A 15,731-nucleotide genomic window follows, 5' to 3' on the forward strand; every position below is an offset into this window, starting at 1 on the left:
AGGATCAAAAACGTGTCGAAGCCGGGGGACAAACGGGAGCAAAAACCGGTGGGAGTCAGGGTCGAAAAAAGGCTTGCCTAGTGTGAACAGAGGTTCGCAGACAGACTGACAAAAGGGGATACATAGGAGTGGGTTTAAATAGGGACAGAGAGCCAAACAGAGTCCGAGGCAGTTGGCGCCAAAGGAGCGGGCACAGGTCAAACATATCGGTAATCATGACATTAAATGAATAAACAAGAACAATCCTGTCCGACTATCAAATAGTTCCGCTCTTCATATGGATTTTGTTTTTTTACATTTTATTACATTTTTACCAATTTGCAAAATACTAAAATCCACAATTTTAAGGATGCATTTTATTGTTGTTAAGAATTATTTCTTATTTTAGGAAAAAAAAATGTTCCAATAGAAACATCGTATCTAAGATTTCAATGGAATATACACCTTGAAAAGAACAAAATTATCTTCCATTTTCTTATTTTCCTACACATCATTCAAAAACATGAAAATAGAAAAAAATTGTGATCAATAATTTAGAAATAATACTAACAATAATGATAGAAATAAGCGATTAATATTAATAAATGATAATATAGACAAAAAAGCCGGAAAAATAAGAATATGTAAAAATAAATGAGAAAAAAATCATAACAACATCAATAAAAATAATGACAACAAGAATAATAATATTAACCTTTTCCAGTTTGCAAAGTCAAAGATCCTCAGTGAAAAACAGTTCAGGGGTAGGGTGATATCTCGCTGGAGTAACTGTTTCACTGGGGGCTACGTCACTAAAAAGGTTGAACTAAAAAAATACTACACTGAATTCAAAGGAAAAAAGAAAAGCTGTTTATAAATGGCCGGAAAGCAAAAAACATACTCTATGTCCACTCCTACATTGGCGACACTTAGGTATCATCTTCATCGATTCACCCAAATAAAAAAAATCGAATACAAATAAAGCAATATTCCAGACATCCAGGTTTTGGTTTTGACTCTGGTTGGACATGCTCAACAAGTCAAAATTAATTTTACTAGTGTTTTTTTCTATGGTGTCAAATAACATTTTAATGGACGTTATTGCCATCTACTGTTAAGGAGTACAATTGAACCACATTTCTATTATTTTCTTTGCATTAAATGAATGAATGAATGAATGAATGAATGAATGAATGAATGAATGAATGAAAAGTTTTATTTCGAACATTAAAATAAAAGCAGAACAAAAACAATTAGTCAACAACAAAATAATGTTACACAATATTTTCGAAAAAGGGGTAGTCAGAAGCAGATGGTCAATTTCCCTACCCCTTCATCATTCCTATTAAATACACCAATGATAATAACAACAATAGTAATATCATTAATTATAACAGTTATGATATAACAATAGCAACAATAACAACAAAGTTAACCATAGTTCTATTCCCAATCTCTCATATCACTCACACCCCGTTTTCTTCATCACTGTATTCCGCCAGGAATGTTTTTTTGTATTTAAATTTGAACAAGTGAATAGTTGGACATTGTTTCCTCTGGTCTTCTAAAATGTTCCAAAGTTTGACTTCACACACAGACACACACATCCTTTTCCTGGTGGTTCTCACCTTTGGGACTATGAATTTACTACTAATTTTGGGATGTTTTCTGGCACTATGTTTTTGTTGACCTCAAAAAGCAGTTGTGCAGTAAAAAAAAAAAAAAATCATGCAATTTTAACAATTTGGACTGCAGGAATAAAATATTAGTATGATCTCGATATCCTACCCTGTGTATACTGTAGTTGTAATTGCACATTTTTGGAGGATAAAAAGGGGCAGTAGTAATCTTTTGTAATTATTGCCCCAGACTTCTGCACAATATGTTAAGTATGGCAGAACTAGAGAACAATTTAATAAATACAATGCATTATAGTTTAAAATGAATTTGGCTTTATTAATTATTGGAATGTTTTTAGATACTTTAGTTTGTATATGTCTGATGTGTGTTTTCCAGCTTAATCCAGCATTATTCTCCCGAAACAAAACCCCGCAAAACGGAAAAGCTGTTCAGTGATCCAATTTTTGATCGCCACCCACAAGTTGATATACACTGCACTAGACTACATGCATTTTGAAAAATTCTCAACATTCCATCAGTCCGACCCTGGGCTTGTACTCAAATCTTTGATTCGGCCCTCCATCCATTTGACTTTGACATCCCTGATCGACAACATACCTTTTAGTTGTGTTGAGCACGGAGCTCCTGACCCCATGTTGAATCGCTTGGCAGGAGCCCAGCTGGCTATCAATTGTGCTGACAGTTTGACCTCCAAGAAATCTCGTCTCGTCAAGCTCTCATAGAAACCTCCATCGCTTTCACACCTCGAATCACCTCCGGCACTTTCCTCCTCGACTTGTACATCAGCTGCAAATGAATCCGCACCTTGTAAAGGTGTCATCAAGCAGATCTGCTAACAAGCTGTTTTTGTACCATGTTTATTTTAATTTTCCAATGTGCATATTCTCACTTTGCGTGATCTGACAACCCACACAATTAAGTTTTTAAAAAAAAAGAAAACACAGGAAATCAATAGCGACACTCGATAGCCTAAAAAAAAGCAGCTGTTAATTCAAGCAGGGCATTATCAGCACCTTCAGCTGTTCTAACTGACAAAGACTCTAAAAATAAAACCACAGCCAGCAAAATTCTGTTTTGTTCTTTAGCTACACACTGGCCTAGAAACATCTGAATGTTGGTTGCTTGGAACTGATCAAAACAACACCCAAAAAAGAAATTGTTGTTACCTTGTGCTAACCGCAGAGACGATACTCACCACGGCAATTCAAACAGAAAGTTCCTGAAGAAGGAACAGAGTTTGGATTTGTTCTCTTTGCAAATGGAACAAACCCTCGCTATGATTGTCAAATGAGTTCATGTCATGGTGAGGTTAGAATAGAATAGAATAGAATAGAATAGAATAGAATAGAATAGAATAGAATAGAATAGAATATACCTTTATTGTCATTGTTACAAAATGGGTTAACATATTGTGACAACGAAATTGGGCATGACACTCCAGTTTCACACATTCACAGTGAGGTAAAAAAGCCAAGAAGATAATGGAACAGAGAAGATAAGGTTATAAAACAAGGAGGATAAGGTTATAGTTATAATCTACACAATATTTACACAAGAAATGTCGGCATGTAGGATGTTACATACAGTTTGGTATAGTAATACAGTTTAAGCCTACTCGGTGAAAATCTTCATTGCACTCAATAAATGTAACTTGTATTCAAACGTATAAAATCCTTTAAAGGTTTGATGCCGAGGTAAGATCAATTCTAAAAAAAATTCCTGCCCGCCCCAAATCAGGCCCACAGGTAACTTGATTTGCAGGATCAAACCCGAAGCAGCCAGAAAGGAGAGGTGATTTATGATAAAGAATTAAAGCCTCTCTTTTGTAATTAAATCTAAGCTTAACAAGACTGTAAAAACACATTGAAGAACATTAAAAATACAGAGATTTATGACAATTTAGGACAAAAATAAAACTTATTGTCTTTATTTGGATGACAACGAAGAACTATTCTTTGAAATGTATGGGGTGGTGGTTGCTGTGTCAAGCCTCGACTGTTCAGCCCATCAGAAACATTGCAAGGAAAGGACTAAACAAATGGTGCATTTAAAAATCAAATGAACACAAGAAATAATCCTCTACTTTATCTAAAGTTTGTTGGGAATTAAATATTAAAATGTGTCATTTACCAAATTGTTCGAATTAGTTATCTGACTCCATTAACCAAACACAACCTACATTCACCCAACAATGCGCGCTCGTTTCTTGATGGAAAAAATGAAATGAAATGATCTGCATTTATATAACGCTTTTCAAGTCAAGACTTCCCAAAGCGCTTTACATTGTGCTTCACATTTCCCAATAGCGGCCGTGCAGCCATGTAAGGCGCTAACCAGCTTAATGGGGGTATTAGGGGTTCAGTGTCTTACCCAAGCATACTTCGACATGTAACACGGAGGAGCCGGGATTCAAACTGCGACCTCTTGATCCTAAGACGAGCGCTCTACCTCCCGAGCCACTGCCGGAGGTGGAACAAGAAAAGCCGACATTTTCACACTGGGGCAGATTTAATTTCTTTAACAATAGAACTAAGTGAACTCCATCGTAAATGGCCGAATTAGTCGAATTACTGTCTCTGGAGTCTCTGGGGAACCCCTCTCTCCAGTCCTCCAGCCTTTTCTTCTCGGCCCACGTCTTTCCGCAAGTTGGTGGGCCGGTTCCTCCCATGGGCGTGCCAATGAAGCCCAACGTGAGCTCCACCACTTAACTCAAGCAGCGGAGAGCGTTTCTCATAACAATGCCTGCCGTCCCCCGTCATCAGGGCCTTTCTGCGTCGTCGGATGTGGTGACTGTCTTATCAGCCTCACGTCCCGTTCCCGCCCTTCCTGTAAACAATATTTTCTACCAGGGTGCCCTGAACATTCACTGCTCATTGAACTTAAGCCTACTCAGTGAAAATCTTCATTGCACTCAATAAATGTAACTTGTATTCAATTGTATAAAATCTTTTAAAGTCAAATGTATAAAATCCTTCACGTTGGAAATTCAACATGCATATCAGACAAAAGGGATATGTTGCAGCGCTGAATTGCTCCTGAAGAAAGCCTACGGGTATGCTTGTCTAGGCAACCGCAAAATGTATTCATTAGTTACGTATTGTGGAAATGTTCGCTATTAAAAGATTATGCAAAGTGTTAAGGCCAAAAGCAAAACGTGCCAGGAACTATTCCCCTAAACTGCAGAATTTACCTTCACCGGAGACACTTATGTATTGTACTGATGGTAAATATTGAGGTTGGCTAAACTATATAGCATTTACAAAACTTTACTGATGCTAAGGCCTTTTAAACGAGTTTTGTACATCTAATTCGTGACAATAAATTGATAAATAGACTCACCTAAAATATAAGAGTTCAAATGTTCCTTTTTGGACATTCTTGGCGTCGACAATCTGTGTCTCGCTGCGTGCTCAACCTCCGGTATTTAGACCAAGTATTTGGACAAAGGAAAAGGAGCTGAAGAGAGCAGGTCAGTTGAAGACTTTCATTAAAAGTTACAAAATATAAATTAAACAGCGTATATTCTGAGTAAGTTTAGGATAGAGTCATCCCTCAAAATGCATTGAAAACTATGTTGCTACCGTCTTATAGGAAAGGAAAAAATCTGAAAATGAAATTTAATAAAGCTGGTATCTTCCGGGCAACGTTCTATCTATCTATCTATCTATCTATCTATCTATCTATCTATCTATCTATCTATCTATCTATCTATCTATCTATCTATCTATCTATCTATCTATCTATCTATCTATCTATCTATCTATCTATCTATCTATCTATCTATCTACCTTGGTCATATCCCTCAAGAGACAGCAGGACAAACATACAAAAAACAAGGAAAATAAAAGGGAAGAAAATAGCAAAAGAACAAAAAACAAACAAACAAAAAAACACACAAACATTTTTGGACCATGGCCAACCCAAATGCCCAAACACCCAAACAAGTTAGGCACCTCGGCACCTAAGTTGGTCATGCTTTCGTCCCTCCAGATGAAACGGGACACAAGAAAGCGGCCGTGTCACTCGGGTCAGGGTGACACAACACACTCTTCTGTTCAACAGCAGGGCCCGACAGCTATCACTGGTTTACCCCTGCCGCATCATATGGGTGCCCAGCCCATCCTTTAGAAGGCATCCACAATCCCACTATCCTTTCACAACACCTCTCCACTCCTTCCTATCACCAACAAGAGCTCTAGCTTCCATTATATTTAGACCCCTTTCCTGCAGTGCACTCATAACACTATCCATCTACGTCAATCGCGGCCTTCCTCTTGGTGTCCTTCCATTTACTTCTGCTCTGTGGATCTTCTTCAACATTCTCTCTTCATCCATCCTCTCCATGTGTCCAAACCAACCGAGTAATCTCCTATCCACACGCTCGCTCAGTTCCACCTCTACTCCAGGTCTGTCTCTCACAATTTAATTTCTCAATCTATCCAATCTTGTCACTCCTAACGTACTCCTCAAATACTTCATCTCAAAAACATTCAATTCAATTTCTTTCTTAAATCTGCGTTCAGGCTCCAAGTTTCTGCACCATACAACACAGTCGGCACAATCACACTCTCATACAGTCCCCTCTTATCATCCATACTCATACTAATATTGGTTGTAATTCTTGATGTTGTATTTGCATATGGTTTAATGCATTGGGCTATAGTTCTAATTCAGTTAGGTGGTTTTTGGCTCTCCATGGTGCAATTTTCCTTATTGTCCAGCTCAGTGTCCTTCTGGTAGTATCCACACCAAAAGGTAGGTCAGAGGTTCAATCCCTGGCTGAATTTACTTTACAAAAATGGTACCCAATGCCTGTCAGTTTGGCACTCAACATTAAGGGTTGGAATCAGGGCTTGGTCAGAAAATGAGTCATGTAAAAAAGAAAAAAAAAAGAACCCTCTTTAAAAAGTGATGCTGTGTCTTAAAGGACTATACTTGAAAGCAATAAGCAATAACAACTAATGTCTTGACAATGTTGTCCCTTAACAGCACGGGTCGTCGGGGCACCATTGAGGACGTAACTCAGAACAGTTTTCTCCCTTCCTGACAGTTCCTGTCCTGAGTTTGGGTCATGGCAAAGTTGGCACCAAACCTTTCCTTGATCTTGTAAGCCAGTTATTTTTCTGTCCTCCACTCCTTCTGCCTTGAACTGTGCCCTGGAGGTCGATCTTGGACAGTCCCGATGATCTTGTGGCGTAATCATATTACTGCAGTTTTTGTCTGTGAACAGTTGACAACAATTCTTTGTAAGTTTCAGTGTGCCCTTCGATGGTGTTGCGACTGTTTTGTTTTTTACATGGGCTATGTAGCTGATGTCTACAAGTTTCCTGTAGCATCGCATCCTCGTGGGCTGGATTTCACTTTCCAGCTCTGCAGTGAGAGTCTGTGTCTCGCAAGTTTAGAGAATGATGGAAGTAACCAGGGTGTGCACAAGTCTGATCTTCGATTTCACTGCAACGTCGTTTCTCTCCGGATGAGTTTGAGTCTGACAAGTGCGGCTGTGGTTTTAGCAATCGTGGCCATGATTTCTGGTTCTGACCCCTCTTTCTCATAAGACAGCTTCACAATATTTACATTTGGTGACAGGTTTAAGCTCATTGTGGTTGATGGTGAAAATTGTGGTGATACCTTGGGGGTTGTTGGCCATTACTTTTGGATTTTTTTCTGTGCTAATTTAACTATCCCATACAGGGTTGATGTATTGTCCAGGCGATTGACCAGACCCCTGAGTTCCTGTTGTTCCAGCAATGTTGTCCATGCAGATGGCCACTGTCCTATTATCCAATCATTTTAAAAATATTTGTTAAAATGTCCATAATTAGATTATATCATTTACGGGGCGGCAGTAGCTCAGGAGGTAGAGCGATCGTTTTAGGATTAAGGGATCCCAGTTCGAATCCCGGCTTGTCCGTGTTACATGCCGAAGTGTCCTTGGGTAAGACACTGAAACCCCAATACCCCCAATAAGCAGGTTAGCGCCTTACATGGCTGCACAGATCACGGCCGCTATTGGGAAATGTGAAGCACAATGTAAAGCGCTTTGGGAAGTCATTGACTTGAAAAGCGCTATAGAAATGCAGATCATTTCATTTCATTACAGGCTCGCATAGGTTAAAGGGGCGAAACAAAGCCTGCAATTGGCCGAAAAAGATGAATGTGAATCACACGTTGGGTTGCACTACGGCACAGGTGTCAAAGAGGCGGCCCGCGGGCCAAATCAGGCCCGCTAAGGGATTGAATCCGGCCCGCGAGACAACACTCAGAGAAGCGCAAGAGAAAAACAAGCGGCAGGTTGAAATATGGCAACTTGATGTTGCCAAAGAAAGGTGCCTCGAACAAAGACACTGTACTTGTATTTATTTCTCTCTCTCTCTCTCTCTCTCTCTCTCTCTCTCTCTCTCTCTTTCTCTCTTTTCCACCCTTTTCCTCCCACTCTCTGTCTCTGTCTCTTTCACTTTCTCTTCCTTTGTTGCTCTTTGTCTCTTTCTCTCGTCCTACCCTTCGCCTTTCCTTTTCTCTTTTCTCTCCTTCTGTCTTTCTATTTCTCTTTGGATTTCTTTCTTCCTCTCCCTTTCCTTTCTCCCTCTCTCACGACTTTTTATCTTTTGTTTCTCCCCCTTTTCTCTCTCGCTTTTTTTTTCTTTGTCCCGCCCTCTCTCCTTTTCACTCCCTCTTTATCTTGTTTCTTTATCTCTCTCTTTCTTTTCCACCCATTTACTCCCACTCTCTGTCTCTGTCTCTTTCACTTTCTGTGTCTCTTTTTCTCTTCCTTTGTTGCTCTTTGTCTCTTTCTCTCTGTGTCTTTTAACCTCTTTTGCTCTAACTTCCTTTTTTCCTTTTCTCTCTTTTCTTTTTCTCTCTTCCAACCCTTCGCCCTTCCTTTTCTCTTTTCTCTTCTTCTGTCTTTCTATTTGTTTTTGGATATCTTTCTTCCTCTCCCTTTCTTTTCCCCCTCTCTCACGACTTTTTATCTTTTGTTTCTCACGCTCTCTCTCTCTTTTTCTTCATTTGTCCTGCCCTCTCTCCCTTTCCCTCCCTCTTTCTCTTATTTCTTTTTCTCTCTTTTTCTTTCTCTTTAATCTACTAGTCCGGCCCCCGACAGAATGTTTTTTCTATGGTGTGGCCCCCGAGTTCAAATGAGTTTGACACCCCTGCACTACGGCATAGAGAAAACATTTTTTACTATTCTGTATTTGTAAATATTTTACTCTCTTGGATTTACTATACTCACGGTTGCAAGAAGACCATGGTTACGTATCATAATTGAATGTGATGGCTGCAAGAGAACTTAGGTGAGCTATGCGGCTTTATATTTTCCCGGTATGTTGTTTTAGAACGATCTTGATGTTTCTGTGATGAGTCTATTTTTAAACTAAATTCAATTCAAAGTGTTTATTGTCATATGCACAGTAAAGAACCCCGTTTCCCTGCACAATACAATTCTTACTTTGCTGTCCACACAGTTGCCAGCAAAAAATAAAATGGAAACTAGGAAATGTTTGGCATTTCTTGAATCCCAAGACTTTAACCTTCCGAATGATATTTGGAACGATGCATTTGAGTGATTGGTTACATTGTACAGACACTGTTTCCGTACATGTCTGAGACACGTATTTGCTTCTTTGCAAGCTTTCGGAATGTTAAGGGAGTAATAAGTTTGACTGAACTATCTGACTGTTTTGTTGATGTTCCCATTGAAGTGCCTTATAATCCGGTGCGCCTTATGTATGGAAAATATAGGACCAAAAACTATTTTTTTGGGGGTGCGCCCTATAATCCGGTGCCCCTTATAGTGTGGAAAATACGGTACATAGAGTGAAAAAAAACTAAGAATAAAGAAAATAATAAAAATACTTCTTTAACTTTTTGCCTCACCTTTCTTGAAAAACGGATACAAAGAGGTCTGCTTTTGCCGGCTTTTGACGATCCGTCAGAAACGCGCAAGGCAGATTTAGCAATAGCCCGACATGTTAGCACATTTTCCGGTTGACTCGTTTCCACAAATTCAGAAACCTTATGGTATTTTTGCTAAAATATGTTTAATTTGGGGAGATTAAATGATGACTGCCTCCTTCTGCCAACTATCTTGCCGGAATCCCTCCTCCTCCTTGTCTCTGAACTCTGAACTGTGATAGTGACACGAAGAGCATGCATGGAGTGAGCAGGCGCACTGGGTTTCCAGACAGATTTGAAGCCATTTGTTTACTCTGGGAGCGGCTAGCAGCAGCGCAAACTATATTGTATTTTTGACTTGGTATCTTCAGATGCCTTTGTAAGTACAGGCAATATTTTCCCGTTCAGGTACTTAGTAACCTGAAACTTTTGCATGTAGAGGTATTGCTGTGTGTCAGATGGGCAGGATGTAGTGGCTGGGGATGGGGAGGTCTGGGCTTCCCTGCTGAGGCTGCTGCCCCCGCAACCCTATCCCAGATAAGCGAAAGATAATGGATGGATGGATATTACTTTTACATTATACCATACCTGTCAACTTGTACGTTTTTGCCGTACAAAGTATGTTTAATATGCATTTTAAGACGTGTACGACGTAAAAGAAAATCTGTACGGAAAAACACAAATTTGTCAATTATGGGTACCGTCCGGAATACACCGACTATCACGAAACGGCAAGTCAAACGGGTTTGCCGTTATCTCTGTATCAGTTTTTTTTCCGTTGCAAACGAAGCGAGCTGTTTGATGCTACTGTGCGCATGCTTCTGCAGCCTCGGATTTCATGTGGTAGTTATGTAGTGAAAGGCGGCAGTAGCTCAGGAGGTAGAGCGCTCGTCTTGGGATCAAGGGATCCCAATTCGAATCCCGGCTCGTCCGTGTTACATGTCGAAGTGTCCTTGGGTAAGACACTGAACCCCTAATACCCCCAATAAGCACATTGGGAAGTCATTGACTTGAAAAGAGCTATATAAATGCAGATCATTTCATTTCAAAGAAAGTCCGTCGCTTTTTAGAGAACCGGCTTTTTCGGCTCAACTCATTAAAGCGAGCCGGCTCTCAAACGCCTCACTTGCTTTGATGCATTATATTACGAATTATTATGTGGTATAATGAAGTTAAGAAAAAAAGGAAGTATAAAATGAGAAAATGAAAAAAGACAGGTTTGTGGTTATCCCTTTAATCATTATATTACCAAAAATAATTTAATGCAGAAAATTAATTCTTAATTGTAATAAGAAAATGTATTATTCTACTTAATTATATTTGCATGTATTTTTTCCTTCTACGGTGAACGTCCAAGCTACTTCATTTTTACAATAAACCTCATTCATGTCGAGCAACTCAGTATCTCACAACAAAACGTTAATTAACGATACATACGATATAACGAAACACATGTACAATATAACATGTTAAACTACATAAATAAACACGTTTGAAAAAAAATATGGTGAAAGATTATTTTGTATTTTGCAAGGGAAAATACGACAGTTTGTAAGGGCATGGAGCCCTGGAACTTGACAGGTATGTTATACACATTATAACCAATTTAAAAAAAATAGAAGATTGAAAATGAGACTGGAGCTAAGAAATTAATATTTCTAGAGATATAGTCCATTGTGTCGTTTATTCTTATAAAAAAGGAAAAACGAATTGGTGTTTTTGCACTTCCGCCACCGATATGTTTACATGACCACATAGACTCTAGGGGGGCAGGGGGAGAGGGGGAGGGGCCGCCTAACCCCGCCCTAGCCCAGCCACCCTCCGCCGCCTTTGTTCTCCCCTCAAACCCCCATCCCACCCACCGCCCCCCTGCAAGGCTGAACAGATGGCGCACGCTTGGCTTGGCCTCCACTTGACGGACACACGCGCTCAGCCAATCGGATGCCAGGAAATCAGCTGACTGGTGTGGCCAGCGCCAGGTGTTTTTATCATTTGTTTTCCTTCTTCCCCCCTCGCCCCAACGACCCTCCCTCACCCCTCCGCTTCCATCTGTTGGCAGGAGTGATGGGATTTCCTGCTCTTTTTTAGAGAAACGGCTCTTTCAGCCTGAAACACTGAAAAGAGCCGTCACTTTCTGAACCACACTAATTCATTTTGAAAATGTTCTACGCTACTATATTACATACCTGTCAACCTCCACGGCTCCATGCCCTTACAAACCGTTGTATTTTCCCTTACAAAATACAAAATAATCTTACACCATATTTTTTTTCAAACGTGTTTATTTATGTAGTTTAACATGTTATATTGTGTTTCGTTGTATCATATATATTGTTAATTAACATTTTGTTGTGAGATCCTGAGTTGCTCGACATGAATGAGATTTATTATAAAAAAGTTCAAAAATGAAGTAGCTTGGACGTTCACTGTAGAAGGAAAAAATACATGCAAAAATAACTGTAGAATAATACATTTTCTTATTCAAACTATTAATTCATTTTCTGCATTAAATTATTGTTGGTAATATACTGATTAAAAGGATAACCACAAACCTGTCTTTTTTCATTTTCTCTTTTTATACTTCGTTTTTTTCTTAACTTCTTCATACAACATACGAATTCGTAATATAATGCATCAAAGCAAGTGAGCCGTTTGTGAGCCGTCACTCTTAAATGAGTTGAGCCGAAAAAGCCGGTTCTCTAAAAAGAGACGGACTTCCTTTCACTACATAACTACCACATGAAATCCGAGGCTGCAGACGCATGCGCACAGTAGCATCAAACCGCTCGCTTCGTTTGCAACGAAAAAAACGATACCGAGATAGCGGCGAACTCGTTTGACTTGATTGATTTGCCGTTTCGTCATAGCGGCGCTGCTGCCACGAGCGGCTGCCTTTTCCAGCAGCTGCCCTATTGTTTTATTGTCTGCTCCTGTCTTCTGTGTTTTTTCTTCCCGTTTTGACAACTACACTATGGATTACTTCTATCCTATGGGACATGGTCTTTAGCGCACAAAAATGCGTGTATTCAAGGAATTTCAACTCCTTGCCCTGAAGAATTCTCGTGCCGGCGTGATGAAGGGGCCTATCGTGGAAGAAGAGCCGGAGCTAGCGAAGCGGCTAGCTGCGTTATAAGTCTTCGGTACCATCCGCAATCATGGTAAATGCAAACTCACTACCAAATGAGATCAACGAGTGCTGGTGGAAAACATCGAAGCGCACAGGGAGCGCAGTTGCTGTGTTTTGCGGAAACGTGGCTCACGTTTAGCATTCCGGACACTAACGTGTAGCCACCCGGAGCTACCCGGAGCCATCCGGCTTCAACGCCGCTATACAGAGACAAGAAAGCCGGTGGGAATCGGAGAGGAGGCGGACTTGCTAACACGAGGTGGTGTATCCCTGGATTTTCACAAAGAAAAGATTTTCATCTGCCGCAGGGATGTCGAACTTTTGGACTGGCGTGACGTCATCCACTCCGCTACAAGCACCCCTAGGGCATCATGTCAATCTGTTAATAAACAACAGGGTAGACTGCTGGAAGTGTGAATTTCCCTACGGGGAAATGGTACCCATAATTGAAATTAAATGAAATGATCTGCATTTATAGAGCGCTTTTCAAGTCAAGACTTCCCAAAGCGCTTTACATTGTGCTTCACATTTCCCAATAGCGGCCGTGCAGCCATGTAAGGTGCTAACCTGCTTATTGGGGGTATTAGGGGTTCAGTGTCTTACCCAAGGACACTTCGACATGTAACACGGAGGAGGCGGGATTCGAACTGTGATCTCTTGATCCCAAGACAAGAGCTCTACCTCCTGAGCCACTAATTGACAAATTTGCGTTTTTCCGTAAAAAATTTCTTGTACGTCTTGTACACGTCTTAAATGCATAATAAACGTACTTTGTTCGGCAAAAACGTACAGGTTGACAGGTATGAATATTATAATATATTTTATTGTTTCGATAGACAGTTAACTTTAACACATTTAAACTTTAAAATTGTTAATACCAGGAGTCAGAAACCAACAGCTCTGGAGCTAAATAAATGTGGCTCTTTGACATTCCCTAGCGGCTCCCAAGCGCTTTTTCAAAAATGTTTGATAATGGAAAATGATATGATTTATGTAGGAGAAGAAACATGACACAAACATATCAAACGTTTTCAAATGAAAGTATTAATAAACAGTACAGCTTGTTTTGCCTTCCTTATAAGGTTATATATAACTTCTTTTTTGTGTTCCAAACATGTTTTTTTTTGGTCCAATATAGCTTATTTTGTATAAAACCCCTGGTTTGTACTTAGCAAACAACAGAGAGGTGACCCTACTCATATTAACCAGTCATGAGCGTCTTCAAGATAGAGAGGGATGGAGAGAGAAAAAGAATGAGGAAAAGAAAGAGAGAAAGAGAGAGACAGAGAGAGAGAATATGAGAGAAAGATAACAGGAAATAGAACAATAGATATATGTACAGTAAAAATAGATTGAGGTTTCTGAATTATCTTTTGCATGTTTGTTGAATTTTGGCTGAGGAGAATGTTTGTAAAATCAAAGGCTGGAGATGAAATGCTTCTCAAGAACGTTTTTCATAGGCAAAATATATTCTGGAGACCGTTGCAATACAATTCTTTAATTGGACAATCCTAGGAATAGTTTGACTTTGACATCCTGAAGCAAGATTCTTATAACTGTTTCTGGGGCGTTGTATAGGTCCACAGGGTACTGCAATTTTAGTCTACTGCTTGCCATTGATCACACATTTTGCGTGTTATCACCCAATTCTCAGATTTTGAGTTTAGTGTCACATCCCGTTTTAAGTGTTTCTCAAAAATTCGCCTAACATCTATTTCTACCATCATCTCGCGGTTTCTTGATAATGAGCTTGAACTTCTAGTTCTTTGCCTAGTTCTGTTTCAACCACGGTCTTGCGGTTTCTCATGGACGTCAACTTGAACTTTGTTCTTAAAACAAGAAGTTCAATCTAATGTCAGGAACGTTAATCTAAGTTTAAAGATGCTGATATAGTTTGAACATGTAGTTTGCATTTAAAATACAGCGGTACCTCTACTTACGAATTGAATTTGTTCCGGGAGTATCTTCGTAACCTCAAAACTTAGTAAGTAGTGAAGGATTTTTTATTTTATTTACTTGGCTATAAGGGATTTAATATAATTTTATACAAATTACATTTGTTGAATGCAGTGGGGATTTTTCACAGGGAATGTTTGGGGTCAGTGTGGCCTAGACAAGAATGATGTTTACAGAAAACAGCAAGAGCTGGGACAAGGGCGGACGCCGGAGGAGCATCTGTGACGCGGGAAAGCAGACATTGTTTGAAGAAGTTGTTCTGATAAGCTTTGTTGGTGTGAGTCTTTTAGACATGGCGGCGCCTTTCGGTGAGGAGGTGGTGAAGCTGGCACCTGACCCGCCCCATGGGAGGGGCCTTCGTGATGCACTGGTCAGACGAGGTGGCGACCAGGTGGGGGCCACGTAGGGAGTTCCTGGCCCGCTCATGGGCGGTGGCCGACGCCCCGACGTCTGAAAAGACTGATGACGGAAGAGGAAACGAGAGCAGAGATAGGAGAGCAGATCGGAGATCGTGAGAGGAAGGCTCGACGAAGAAGAATTATACTAATTCGACAATAATTCGGCTAAATTCGATGGAATTCACTCAGTTAAATACTTTAAGAAAATAAATCTGCCCCCGTGTGGAAATGCCTGTCTCTTGTCAATATTTTTCCCTAAATTAAGAAACGAGCATGCATTGTTAGGAAAATGAAGTTTGTGTTTGGTTAATAGAGTCAGATAACTAATTCGAGCAATTTGGTAAACGCTACATTTGTAATATAGTTTTTTCCCTAACAGTAGAGACGTATTTTGAATGTTATTGCAATAATCTGTTCTAGCACCGCAAAGGTACAGTACGATATTATTCTAATAAATAAGGAGAGCATCAGGACATGAAAACAAATACATGTTAAAATTAGATTACCACACAATAAACATCAAACAAGAGGCACTATTGAAAAAAACAAAAAAAAACAAAGAGGAATAAAGCATCCTCTCCGCCATTTTGCTAGAACCCCTCCTCCTCCTCGTTTCTGAACTCTGAACTGTGACGGTGACATGAAGATCATGCTGGGATACATGCAGCCAGTTTGTTTACGTACAGGAAACTCTGGGAGTGGCAAATAACAGTGCGTACTGTGCTGTATTTTTGACT

Source organism: Urocampus carinirostris, chromosome 6, assembly GCF_059441175.1.
Source record: "Urocampus carinirostris isolate Australia breed hairy pipefish chromosome 6, RoL_Ucar_1.0, whole genome shotgun sequence".
In the NCBI taxonomy this organism is placed as follows: Eukaryota; Metazoa; Chordata; class Actinopteri; order Syngnathiformes; family Syngnathidae; genus Urocampus; species Urocampus carinirostris.